The sequence below is a fragment of the Jaculus jaculus genome, chromosome 6 (assembly GCF_020740685.1).
Source record: "Jaculus jaculus isolate mJacJac1 chromosome 6, mJacJac1.mat.Y.cur, whole genome shotgun sequence".
Lineage (NCBI taxonomy): Eukaryota > Metazoa > Chordata > Mammalia > Rodentia > Dipodidae > Jaculus > Jaculus jaculus.
In genome coordinates this window covers 90,751,431-90,766,408 of record NC_059107.1, presented here as the reverse complement: position 1 = coordinate 90,766,408, position 14,978 = coordinate 90,751,431, and positions in this window count along the sequence as shown.

Below are 14,978 nucleotides of genomic sequence, written 5' to 3'. Positions count from 1 at the left end.
GAAACCTCTCCTGGCCACTGGAGACAAACCACACTGAGTCGGGAGTCTTTTCCATGCAGGAACAACTCGCTTTATTACTCTGAGCAGTTGCTTATATCATGTTGGGGACGAAGGCGGGGATTTTAGGGTGGGAGAAGAGGTAAGGGCCAATAGTAAACTTTAACTATTGAAATGGTAATTACAATTACCACGAGGAAGTAGCAGGCCAGAAGCCCTTAGGCATCCTGCTGAGTCATAGCTGGCCAGAGACAGGTCGCCAAACTTTAGCTAGGCTCAGGAAGTTCCACTAGGCCTCACGCCTAGGCCTTTCAGGGCCCAACAGATGATAATGGGTACGCCAGGGCCTCTAGCCATTGCAAACGAACCCCAGACACATGTGCCACTTTGTGCATCTGGTTTACGTGGGTATTGGGAATTGAACCTGGATCCTTAGGCTTCGCAGGCAAGCATCTTAACCACTAAGCCATCTCTACAGTCCATTCAGACATTTTTAAATGTATCTGATGACTCTCAGGACAACCACTAAACACATATAAAAACAATAATAGGGGCTGAAGAGATGGTTCCATGGTTAAGGTGCTTGCCTGCAAAGCCTAATGATCCGGGTTTAGTTCCCCAGTGTCCATGTAAAGCCAGATGCACAAAGTGGCACATGTATCTGGAGTTTGTTTACAGTGGCTAGAGGCCCTGGAACACCCATATATGTTCTCTCTCTCTCCTTGGAAATAAATAAAAACAATAATAATCGGAGTGAACTAAAAATTAAATCCCAACTATGTGCTTCTTATAAGAAGTAAAACTTAAGACAATAATGAGTCAAAAGAAAAATCATGTAGAAAGACATGCCACAGAAGAAGAAAATAAAGAAAAGTGGATCATCTGCACTAATTTTCCAAAATATGCTTCAGAATAAGGATTATCAGGGAGAAAGAAGTGAATTATATAATAAGGTAATTTAATTTCCAAAATATCAAGCCCTAAATATGCATGGACCTACAGCTATAACTTCAAAAATACAAGCAGCAAAAAATGATAGGCATGAAAGAAAGGCAAACTCACAACTGTAGGTGGACAGTTAAACACCCTTTATTATTAGTTGACATAAGAAGCACATGGAAAATCAGTTGGGAAATAAATGTCTTCAAAAATGCTATCAGTCAATTAATGTAATCCTCATTTACAAAACATGTACCAATATTAGTAGAAAACATTTTTCAGTGCACAAACAACATTTGATAAGATAACACATTCCGAAACATAATAAACCTTAGCAAATTGAAAATAAAGAAATCATACTATTTTATTTACCTTCAACTTCAGAAAAATAAAGAGTGCTATACACAACTCATGGCCTATATATAAATTTGGTAATTTAGATGAAATGAACATATTCTTTGAAAGAACCGTACTGTCAAAATTTGTTAAGAAAATATAAATTTCCCTAAACATTAAGTAAATTATAGTTGCAGTTAACAACATCTTTTCAGCTGGAGAGATGGCTTAGTTATTAAGGTGCTTGCTGGCAAAGGCAAAGGACCCATATTCAGTTCCCTAGGACCTATGTAAGCCAGATGCACAAGGTGGCACATGTGTCTGGAGTTTGTTTGCAGTGACTAGAGACCCTGGTGTGCCCATTCTCTCCTTCCCCCTTCTCTCTCTTTCTCTCTCCCTCCAAAATCAATCAATCAATAAATTAGTTAATTAATTAATTAAAAATTAAAAGCAAAACATGTCTCATAGAACAAAATAAACAACAAAAAAGGTCAGGCAATATGGTTTCACTTGTGAATTCTACCAGTCATTTAAACATTAATATATGCTCTTCACACTTTCTCCCAGAAAACAGAAAAAAGGAAACACTTATTCTTTGATATATAAAAGATTATATAATATATTGTATATACATTTTTGTGTATAATATATGATCTTTTCATTAGTATATATTTATTAAGCATTATTGGGTAACAAGTATATTATGTCCTTGGATTGTATCTCCATGCCCTTTATCACTCCTACCCATCCTATTAACCCCCTTTGCTCCCCAAACAGTTTTGCTTGTATCTTAATGTCATATATACATATATAATTTCACATATCTATATAAAATCTAGGAAATGCTTATTTAGGGCTTGAGATGAGAGAAAATACACTCATCTTACTAAGACTGACTTAATTTGCTTAAAATATTTATCTCTAGTTGCATCTATTTCCTAAAAATGACATAACTCATGTTCCTCATAGCTGAAAAAAACCCATTGGGTATATCAACCACATTTTCACAATATCTTCTTTGGTTGATGGACACATTGGCTTCATAATTTAGCTATTGTGTATAGTGCTGCAATGAACATTGATATGCAGAATCTCTGGGATATGTTGATGGGTAAAATACTCAGGAATGGTAATGGTATGACCGTTCTTAATTTCTGAGAAACCTCCATACTGATTTCTATTGAGGCTATACTAGTTTTACATTTCCATCACCAGTGTATAAAGGTTCTTTTTGTTCATATCCTTGTCATCATTTATTTTCTTATTGACTGCCATTCTGACTGACATACAATGGAATCTCAATGTAGTTTTAATTTGAATGTCTCTATTAATGATGCTGAACATTTTTATGTGCATATTGGTCTTTGTATTTGACCTTTTGAGAATGTTCTGTTTATTTAATTGGTCCATTTGTGCATTTGGTTGTTTTATTTCTTTTCTTTTCTTTTTTGTGTTTCCAAGATAGGGTTTCACTGTAGCCAAGGCTGACCTGGCACTCACTCTGTAGACTCAGGTTGGCCTTGAACTCACAGTGATCTTCCTACCTCAGCCTCCCAAGTGCTGAGATTAAAGTGGTTCTTTGGTATTTTATTTAATTGTTTGAGGTCATTGTATATCCTAGCTAGTTCCTTGTCAGATGTATAGTGAGCAAAGATATTCTCCCATTCTGTAGGCTGCTTCCTTATTTGATTGTTTCTTTTCTCTATAAAAGCTTTCTTTTGCTCTTTTTTGGGGTAGGGTCCCACTCTAGCCCAGACTGACCTGAAACTTACTCTGTAGACCCAGACTGACCTTGAACTCACAGCGATCCTCATCCCTCTGCCTCCCAAGTGCTAGGAATAAATGTGTTTGCCATGATGTCTGGGTACAGAAACTTTTTAATTTAATAAGATCCTATAATGTTAGTTGTTAGCATTATTTCCTAAGGAATAGTCCTATTAAGGAAGTCCTTGTCTATGATTATGTCTTGTGCTTCTCTACTTTTTCCTACAATGACTGTAGGGTTTCAGGATTATATTAAAGTTTTGATTCATTGGGAGTTGATTTTTCTGTACAGGGTTAGAGACATGGTTATAGTTTCATCTTTCTACCTATGAAAATAGTTTTGACAGTACCATTCATTGAAGAGGGCATCTTTTTCCAGTGTATATTTTTCCAGTATATATATATATATTCATTGAAGAGGGTATCTTTTGTCCAGTGTATATATCATTATAAAAAATGAGAAGGCTGTAGTTAGATGATTTTATATTTGTGTCCTCTGTTCTATTCCTGTGTCTTGTCTTTTTGTGTCAATATCATATTTTTGTTACTATACCTTTATAGTATAGCTTGAAATAAGGTATGGTGATACTTCCAGCATTATTTTTTTTGGTCAGTAATGCTTTGGCTATCTAGGATCCTGCACTTCCATGTGAGTTTTTAATATTTATTTATTTGCAAGCAGAGAGTGTGGGAGAGAGAAATGAACATGCCACTTCAACCAAACTCCAGATGCATGAGCTACTCTGTGCATCTAGCTTTTCATGAATACTGAGGAATCAAACCTGAGCTGTCAGGCCTTGCAAGGAAGCACCCTTAACCACATAGCCATCTCTCCAACCCCTTTTTGTATTCTTGTGAAGAATGACATGGGAATTTTCATGGAGATTGGGCTGAAACTATAGATTGCTCTTGGTAGAATAGCAATTTTCACAATATTAATTCTCCCATGAGCATGGGGGTCTTTCCATTTTCTAGTGTCTCCTTCAATTTCCTTCTTCAACATTTCAAATAGAAGTCTTTCATTTCCTTGATTAGGTTTACTCCTAGGTATATTTTTGGAGGAAATTGTGTGAGGTGAATGTAATAACCACTACATTATGGAAACAGGAGGAAATTGTGAATAGCGTTGTTCTCTTGATTTCTTTTTTCAGTGTGTTTATTATCTGCAGATAGGAAGGTGTATTAGTTACTCATCAAATTGCTGTGACAAAATTCTTGACAAAATAACTTAAGGAGGAGGAAATGTTTCTTTCACTTTACATCTTGAAACAATACAGTCCATCATGGTAGAGAAGGCATGGTGGTGGGAACATGGAACAGATGGTCACACTCAGCCCATAGCCTTGGAGCAGAGAGATGAATGCATGTGTTCAGCTAGTTCTGTCCTTTCTATGAAGTTCAGGATGCCCAGCCAAAGGGATGGTGCTCTCACTTAGGGTAGGTCTTTCTACCTCAAATAACGTACTCTAGAAAATCATAACAAACATGCCTAGAGATTTGTATCCTGGGTGTGTTGCCCATTTAGCTGCAATTGTTTGAGAGATTACAACCTTTGAGATAGGTCAGCTGACCTGCATTTGGACAACAGGAAGAATGCAGGGTCTTTGAAAGGGGTCTGAATGCTGAAGGAGTGTGTTATTCTTCAAAGTCTGCTTTACTTCCCCCACCTGACAGCCCACCTGATATTATGGAGTATAACAAATGCAAGAAAGTGAGGGTCATTGAGTTTTCAACATGGTTTTATATTTTGGTCATAGGCAGTGTGAAGCAGGGTTGTTGGATTAGCTGTGTGAAGACCCGACGGAGCCATTAGGATGAACTGTGGGTTGCAGTGGAGACCCAGTGGAGATGCCAGGACTATGGAATGGCTGCCAAGAAGAGCTACCAGCACCAGATGAAGTTTTCTGGGACTGTGAGTAGCCTACCTGGAGGGGTGGAATTGGAATTCCAGAGACTTGTTGCTGGTTAGAATTACTGGACTTGGATATTTGTCACTAATGAGAGTTATTGGACTTTGAGCTACAAAGTTTGTCCTGTTTAAATCGTGTATTGGTTAAATGCTTCTTTGCTGTGCCCAATGACATCTTTTGCAGTGTGAATGTTTATTCTGTGCCATTATGGGATTTGGTGGGATTTTTTGGTATTATGGCTCAGTTAAAAGACCTTGGATTATGGGAATGCTTGAACATCATTAGCAGTGATTAAAAAAAAAAAAAAAAAACCATGGAGACTTTTAAAGTTGGACTGAATGCATTGTATTTTACATCATGGATGGTTATTTATGGGGCCCAGAGGTGGAATGTGGTGGTTTGATTCAGGTGTCCTCATAAATTTAGGTGTTCTGAATGTTAGATCCCCAACTAATGACAATTTGGGAATTAAAGTCTCCTGGAGGCTGTCTATTATTGGGGGCAGGGCTATGAGTGCTATAACCAGCTTCCTCGTGCCAGTGTTTGACACACTTTCCTATTGCTGTTGCCTGTCTGATGTTGGCCAGGAGGTCCACCCTGTGCTCATGCCATCATTTTCCCCTGTCATCATGGAACTTCCCCTTGGTTGGGGGTTTTCAGCCAGTAATGTGAACCTGACTGCAACACATCTGACAGAAGAATAATATCTAAAATATCAAAGAACTCATAAATCCTAAATATGAAGAAAATAATTCCACCCATGAATGGGATATGCAACTGAACAGAGTCCTCAATAAAAGACATAAATGGGCTGGAGAGATGACTTAGCAGTTAAGGCACTTTCCTGTGAAGCCTAAGAACCCAGGTTCAACTCCTCAGAACACACATAAGCCAGATGCACATGCATCTGAAGTTTCTGTGCAATGGTGTGCCCATTCATTCCCTTTATCTCTGCCTCACTCTCCTTTTCTCTCAATAAATTAAAAAAAATAAAATTCTAAAAAACTCCATACATATACCTAGTAAATATTTTAGAAAGTGTTCAACATCCTTAACCATCAGGGAAAGGAAAATTAAAACAACTTTGAGATTCCATCTCATCCTAGTCAAAATGGCTCTTCAAGAAAACACATGACAACAAATACTGTTAAGGACTTGGGAAAGAGGAGTCCTTATTTACTATTGATAGGAATTAAAACTCATGCAGCCACTATGGAAATCTGTGGGGATGTTTCTTTAAAAAATAACACCTAAAAATCTAAATACGACCAGAGCTTCCCAGTAAGATGGCAGCATAGGAGTCATGCCAAACCAGCCTTGGGAGGTATTTAAACAAAACCCCAGAAAAATACACTCTTCTTCTGAAAAGTGCAGGAGTATAGGTTATTCTTAGACACAGCAGAGAAGCCGGAGAGACTGAGATCCACCATAAAGGAGGAAAATGGCCAGAGTCCCGCTGAGGCGCTCGTGGTCATGATCCACGCACCACTGCCGCCTGTCAAGCACACCAGGTGGCAGCTTCATCAGGACTAAGGAACAGATTTTTCAACTTCATCAGTGCAAAGTTAAGAAATCTGAAGGAAAGACAGCTGAAATCAACTAAAGAGCTACTGAAAGTGTGAGCAACTCCAGAAGTCTGAACTCTCTCATTCTCCACCATAAGAAAAATCTCCAGCATTCATCCCCCAGTGGCAGCACAGCCAGCAGAGCAGATCAGAGGTACAGCTGCACAGCACAACATGGAAGGATCGAGGCGGGCACTCAGCATTGGTGAGATTGGAAGCCACCACAAAAGGTAACAAGGCTGACTGACAAAAACAAACAAACAAACAAACAAAAAAGGTACACAGGCCTGAAAGAGCTAGTCTCTCTTTCCTTTTCAGGGCAGGTTATAGGATGTACATACTTGGTTGGCTTTACCATTTTCAAATAACCTGTATTTGGCGGTTGAATAGTGTTGCCTTTGATGCTGCCATATATATATGGCCTTTGTTTTTTGGCTTCTGTCATTATAGGGGCAGGGTCTGATCAAGATCCAGGTTGATCTGGAACCCAATTCAGAACAGAAATCTCTATCTCACAGATAACAAGATCAAGGGTGTAGAACAACACACAACCTTAGGGGTTTTGGCTTTATATGACTGCCGCGGACTGACTCTCGGGGAGATCAGGACCGAGGGAAAACAAGGGCAAAGGCTCAAGGAGAACTCGGGATTCAGCGAGGAAATGACAGACAGACACACTCTAAGTTGAATATGCTGCTGCGATTTACTGAAGTTTTCATCAAGGTTTTATACAGATTGAACAAGTGATCTCAAGAATTATTAATCTAAACAATCTTAAGTATTGTTCTATTCTATAAATTTAGTGTTTATCAGGCAGGAAATGTACCCATTTTCTGAGAAGTATGTCTCGCATCATTGACCACAACATTATACGAACAGAAACTAGGGCAAAAGGTGTAAGGTGAATAACAGGTTACTTATTTCTTATACCCCAAGGACTGTCATGCCCTAAGGACTGTCATGCCCCAAGGACTGTCATGCCCCAAACCATCTTTTTTCCACTTATTAAATCATTTATATAATCCTCATATTCATTATAAAAGTGTTTCCATCTAAAAGACCACCAATATTTTAAGGCTGGTGTAATACTTTTCAGAAATTCTCTTCTTACTTGTTTATTGTATAAATACCAAGGCTTACACTTCCTTGCTAAGCGTTCCCATAAATGGAAGAGAATGCCATAGCCTCCTTTTTCCTTCATAATTCACCCATCTATTACCAAATTCATCATATCCTCCCTCATAGGGGAGTGGAACTAAGTAGTTTCCAGCTCTAGGAGTCCACTTCGGTGGTGTCCACCATCTGTCCTTGATCAAGTACTGAACATATCCCCCAGGAAGTTTCCTGGTGGGAATGCCTAAATTTTGTAACTCCTTTTCTGCAGAACTGTCATGCTTCTTATGAACATTACCGATCAACATTTCTACTTTCATATTCTCAGGCTCAGTATCGTTCTCAAACATCATAAGCTGTTTTTGCTCTACACCATCAAAAAATTGTCCTAAAGTTAATTTTTTATTCTTAGTAGAGTTATACATTCCCTCCATTGCCCTAATTATAGGAGGGGCACATTCAATGCTTAGATTGTTTCTTGTACTCTGATTGCGTGCATGATTACTAGTAAGTGTTGAATTAGCTGTTCTTAGACAAACAACTAGAAGGAAGCAGGAAAGAAACAGAGCGCAGAAAACAGCCCATTGGCGCCAACAGTCGGGTCTTTGTGACGTCTTTTTTTTTTTAAATTTTATTTATTTATTTATTTGAGAGCGACAGACACAGAGAGAAAGACAGATAGAGGGAGAGAGAGGGAATGGGCGTGCCAGGGCTTCCAGCCTCTGCAAACGAACTCCAGATGCATGCGCCCCCTTGTGCATCTGGCTAACGTGGGACCTGGGGAACTGAGCCTCGAACCGGGGTCCTTAGGCTTCACAGGCAAGTGCTTAACCGCTAAGCCATCTCTCCAGCCCCTTTGTGACTTCTTATGGGCAGCAGGAACCATTACAGTAACTGACTGCCAAGGGGTCACTGGGGGCATCCCTCCGAGGAGTGCTGGCCCTCTGTCCTCAGCTCTCTTCCAGTGTAGAGGCATCTTTGCTACACAGGCGAGGTCGCTGTGGACGTAGCATATGACTATCTGTTTATTTTAATCCCCACAGTTGCATACTTTGCTCTGGATTTTATTGATTGTGTATGTTACTCAGTTGAAGTTTAGAATTGGCCAGTAAATTATTCCACTCACTCTACTAGAATACTTGCTTAGCAAGCAAACTCAACACCTTGGATTACATTTGTGGCTTGACTGGGGGACAAGAGCTACACCTGATAACTTGAACTCATATCCTGAGGGTATATAGAGGTGGGCTGCCACATCTGAGAACACTGCAGATAAGTAGAAAACCCAAGCATCAAATCAATTCAGGATGCAAAAGTTGCTACAATATAATACAAGAAACTCAAAGAATCAAGACAATATGGTCTCACCAAAAACTATAAGTCCATCAGAAATGATCACCAATGAGACTGTTTTAGATGCAATGCCTGACAAAGATTTCAAGAAAATCAAGGTATCTATGCTCAAAGAAATCACAGAATAAATGAAGGGAATCAAAGAAGAAAACAAAGAAATTAAAGAAAACAAACTTCTGAAAGAGAACACAGGAAACCAGCTTAATGAAATAAAGAGATCATTACAAGACATGAGCAAGGAAATAGAAATAATGAAGAAAACCCAGGCTGAAATCCTCACTCTGAAGAATAAAGTCAATGAAAAAAAAAAAAAAAAAAAAAACTCTGTGGAAAGTCTCACCAGAAGAATGGATGAAGGAGAGAACAAAATAAACTAGAGGACCAGGTGGCAGATCTAATAGAGACCAACAAAGAGAAAGACAAGCTAATAGCAAGTATGAATGGGAATTTCAAGATATCTGGGACACTATGAAAAGATCAAACATAAGAATTCAGGGTATAACAAAAGGAGAAGAATTTCAATCCAGAGGCTTAGTAGGTGTTTTCAACAAAATCATAGAAGCAAAATTTCCCCAAATTGGGAAAGAAATGCCAATGCAGATACAAGAAGCTTTTAGAACATCAAACAAACAAAATATGGAAAGAACCTCTCCTAGCCATGCTATAATTAACCTACTAAATATACAAACCAAAGAAAATATATTGAAAATAGTTAGAGAGAAAATCAAGTCACCTACCAAGGCAAGCCCAGTGGAATAAGTGCAGATTACTCAACACAAACGTTAAAAGCCAGAAGGTCTTGGAATGATGTAATCCAATTTCTGAAAGATAACACGTTCAAGCAAGATTACTTTATACTACAAAGCTATATATCCAAATTGATGGAGGAATAAGGGCATTCCACAAAAAAAAAAAAAAAAACAAGCTAAAGGAATTTATGACAACTGAGTAAACTCTATTGAAAATACAGAAAATACTTATTTTTGGTAGAGAAATTTCTCTTTTCACATGGCAGTGACCTTGGGATGACTCAGAAGGCAGCATGCTGCTGGGAAGAAGTGACAGGAGTGCTCAGTACTGCAATATCTCTATCACACCTTCCAAGGTTCAGGGTCCACTGAGGAAGAGGTGGCACAAAGAAGGGTAGGACTCCTTACAACGTGCTCCACCAGACACAGAATGGCCTGGATATCCATGACCTCACAGTGCCTGACACTACCTACACAAGACCATCATAATAAGAAGAAAAGATCATGATATCAAAATAAAAGAGAGACTGAGAGGAAGAAGGGATATGATGGAGAATGGAGTCTCAAAGAGGAAAATGGGGGGGGGGGGCATTACCATGGGATATTGTTTAAAATCATGGAAGTTGTTATTAAAAAAAATCTTTAAAAAAACATTTAAAACAAATGAATAAAGGGAAAATAGGAAACACTACAAAATAAGAAGAATGGCAAGAATGAATGCATACCTTTCAAAAATAAGTCTTAATATAATATCCTCAATGCACCATCCAACAGACACAGGCTTGAAGACTGAATTAAAAGGCAGGATCCTACCATTTGTTGCCTCCAGGAAACTTATCTTGCAATAAAAGATAGAAACCACCTTTGGGTGAAAGGATGGAAAATGTTATTTCAAGCAAGCAGGCCTAGGGAACAAGCAGAGGTTGCTATCCTACTATCTGACAGGATAGACTTCAAACCAACATTATTGAGGAAAGATAAAGAAGGTCATTTTATACTGATTAAAGGAACCCTCCAGCAGGAGGACATTATAATCCTAAACATATATGCACCTACCATGGGAGCTCCCAGTTTCATCAAATAAACACTATTAGACTTAAGGTCACAGATAACATCAAACACAATTGTAGTGGGAGACTTCAATACCCCACTGTTATCAGTTGGTAGGTCATCACAGCAAAAAATAAAAAGAGAGACATCTGAATTAAATGATATTATGGAACAAATGGGTCTAACAGATATCTACAGAACATTCCATCCAAATGCTGCAGAATATACATTTTTCTCAGCAGCACATGGAACATTCTCTAAAATAGACCATATATTAGGGCATAAAGCAAATCACAAATATAGGAAAATTGAAATAATCCTTTGTACTCTATTTGACCACAATGGGATTAAACTGCAAATCAGCAACAATAAAAGCTACAGAGCATACAGAAATTCATGGAGACTAAACAGTACACTATTGAATGATCAATAGGTCATTGAAGAAATAAAAAAGGAAATCAATAAATTCATAGAATCAAATGATGATGGTAATACAACATACCAAAACCTTTAGGACACAATAAAGGCAGTCCTAATAGGAAAATTTATAGACCTGAGTACCTATATTAAGAAATTAGAGAGTTCACAAATAAACAATTTAATGCTTCACCCTAAGGCTTTTTTAAATAATTTTTTTGTTCATTTTTATTTATTTATTTGAGAGTGTCAGAGAGAGAGAGAGAGAGAGAGAGAGAGAGAGAGGAGAATGGGCACGCCAGGGCCTCCAGCCACTGCAAATGAACTCCAGACACGTGCGCCCCCTTGTGCATCTGACTAATGTGGGTTCTGGGGAATAGAGCCTTGAACTGGGGTCCTCAGGCTTCACAGGCAAGTGCTTAACTGCTAAGCCATGTTCCCAGATGTGGCAGCCCACCTCTATATACCCTCAGGATATGAGTTCAAGATATCAGGTGTAGCTCTTGTCCCCCAGTACAGCCCACCTTAAGGCTTTTGAAAAATAACAAGGCAAACAAAAAATCAGTACATGAGAAGAAATCATAAAGGTTAGGGCAGAAATTAATGAACTAGAAACAACAACCAAAAACAAAAAATCCAAAGAATCAATGAAACAAAGAGTTGGTTCTTTGAAAGGATGATCAAGATTGAGAAATCCTTAGCAAATTTGACCAGGAGAAAGAGAGAAGAGACAAAAATTAATAAAATTAGAGATGAAAAAGGCACTATTCCAACAGATACCAAAGAAACTTAGACAATTATAAGGACATACTTTACAAATATATATCCCTCTAAGTTTGAAAATATGAAAGAAATGGATGATTTTTTTTGATTCATATGACCTACCAAAATTAAATCAAGATGAGATAAACCATTTACATAGACCCATAACAAGTCCAGAGATCCAAGAAGTTATAAAAAGTCTCCCAACTAAAACAAGCCGAGGCCCAGATGGATTGACTGGTGAATTTTATCAGGCCTTCATGGAAGAACTAACACACTGCTTCTCACACTTTTTTATAAAATAGAAAAGGAAGGAATTCCACCAAGCTCCTTCTATGAAACCAGCATCACTCTCATACCAAAAGCAGGTAAAGACAGAACAAAAAAAGAAAATTGCAGACCAATCTCCCTCATGAACATAGATGCAAAAATTCTGAACAAACCATTGGCAAACAGAATACAAGAATATATCAAAAAGATTATTCATCCCGACTGCTGGAGCCTGCCGACTGAAAGGGTTTGAGCCTGATGGGGAGTGAGGATTAAGGAAAGACAGAAGAAAGACTGAGAGCTATGACTCCAGTCCAGGGCTGAAGCAAGGCCTCAAGCCAGGACTGAAGACGCAGTTTATTTCATAGCATTCCTTTTTATATCTTTTTACAAACAGTTTTTCCATGGACAAAGATTTTATGAGCTTTACAAGTTCCTATCAAAAAACCTTCCTGTTACAGAGTTTTTGCATTTCAATCACTTCTCAGTACAAAAGACCAGCCAAATGGCTGAATATACATAATCTTGCTTACAAGTAGGTGCTATAGTTTTGCTAATGTCTTGCTGCCAGAAGCCCAGAGCTATGGATACAAGTCCAGCCAAAATGGCACCTGACACCCGACCAAGTTGTCTTTATCCCTGGGATGCAGGGATGGTTCAACATATGCAAATCAATAAATGTAATACATCATATAAATGGTCTGAAGGACAAAAACCACATGATCATGTCAATAGATGCAGAAAAAGCATTTGACAAAATCCAACATCCTTTCATGGTAAAAGTATTACATAAACTGGGAATAGAAGGAACATATCTCAACATAATAAAAGCTAATTATGACAAACCTACAGCCAACATAATACTAAATGATGAAAATCTTGAAGTTTTTTCACTAAATTCAGGAACAAAACAAGGGTGTCCACTCTCCCCACCTTTATTTAATGTAGGACTGGAAGTCTTAGCTATAGCAATAAGGCAAGAGACACTCATAAAATGGATACAACTTGGAAAGGAAGAGATCAAATTATCAGTATTTGCAGATGATATGATTCTATACATAAAAGAACCTAAAAACCCTATCAGCAAACTGTTAGAGCTGATAAACACTTTTAGCAACATACCTGGATACAAAATACACAGAAATCAGTAGCTTTCCTATATAATAACAACAAACATGCAGAGCATGAAATCAGAGAATCTCTCCCATTCACAATTGTCTCAAAAAATTATTTAGAATAAACATAACTAAGTGAAGGATCTCTACAATGAGAACTTTAAAACACTCAAGTGAGAAATTACAGAAGACACAAGGAAATGGAATGACATCCCATGTTTTTGGATTGGAAGAATCAATATTGTGAAAATGTCAATCTTATCAAAAGCAATCCACACATTTAATGCAATCCCCATTAAAATTCCAATGGCATTCTTCACAGGAATAAACAAAAACAATCCTAAAATTCATTTGGAATCACAGAAAACCTCAAATAGCCAAAATGATTTTGAGCAACAAAAATAAGGATGGTTGTTGGGAGCCATTTGCCTGGACATTTGTTTATGACCTACGTTTATACAGTGGGCCAGAGGGAAGCAAGATGCTTTGCCAAGCATGAGATTAGATATCAGCTTAGGTTCTGGGAATTGAGAAAGAAGTAACATTTTGAGTTGGAGGCTAAGATTTGACTGTTCTTTGACCAATGTAGGAAGATGTGGCTTTCTTAAGAAATCCTGTGTAAATGTTAGCATTGTTCTGCTTGCATTCTTGAGCTCTGAGAAGTATAAAATAGCTGAACTAAATAAACTTGGGGCTTCAGTATCCACTGACAGCCGTCTGGGGTTCATCTTTTGTCTCTTGTCTTTTTCTTAGTGCTCACACCCCCCTCAGGTACTGTTTGACTCTGCCAGCAGGCTCCAGCAGTTGGTGGTATCACCATACCTGATTTTAAGCTATATAACAAAACCATAATAACAAAAGCAGTATGGTATTGGCCCAAAGAGAGACATGTAGGTCAGTGAAACAGAATAGAGGACCCAGATGTTAATCTAGGCAGCTACAGCCACCTGATTTTTGGCAAAAAATGCCAAAAATATTCATTGGAGAAAAGACAGCCTCTTCAACAAGTGGTGCTGGGAAAACTGGATATCTATATGTAGAAAGATGAAAATAGATCCTTGTCTTTCTCCATGCACAAGAATCAAATCCAAGTGGATCAGTAACCTTCATATCAGACTGATTGCTAGAGGAAAAGGCAGGGGAAACCCTTCAACATATTGGCATAGGTAATGACTTTCTGAATATAATCCCAATTGCTCAGAAAAGAAAAACCACTAATCAACTACTGGTATCTGATGAAATTGCAAAGCTTTTGTACAACAAAAGACACTGTGAATAGAACAAAGAGACAACCCACAGAATGGGAGAAAATCTTTATCCTGCAAAGCTATCCATTCAAATAGATGGAGAAATAAAGACATTCCACAACAAAAGCAGGCTACAGGAATATTTGAAGACAAAACCAGCTCTACAGAAAATACTTGAGGGCTGGAGAGATGGCTTAGCGGTTTTTCTGTGAAGCCTAAGGACCCCAGTTCGAGGCTCAATTCCCCAGGACCCACGTCAGCCAGATGTACAAGGGGGCACATGCATCTGGAGCTCGTTTGCAGTGGCTGGAAGCCCTGGTGTGCCCATTCTCTCTGTCTCTGTCTCTGTCTCTCTCTCTCTCTCTCTCTCTGTCACTCTCAAATAAATAAA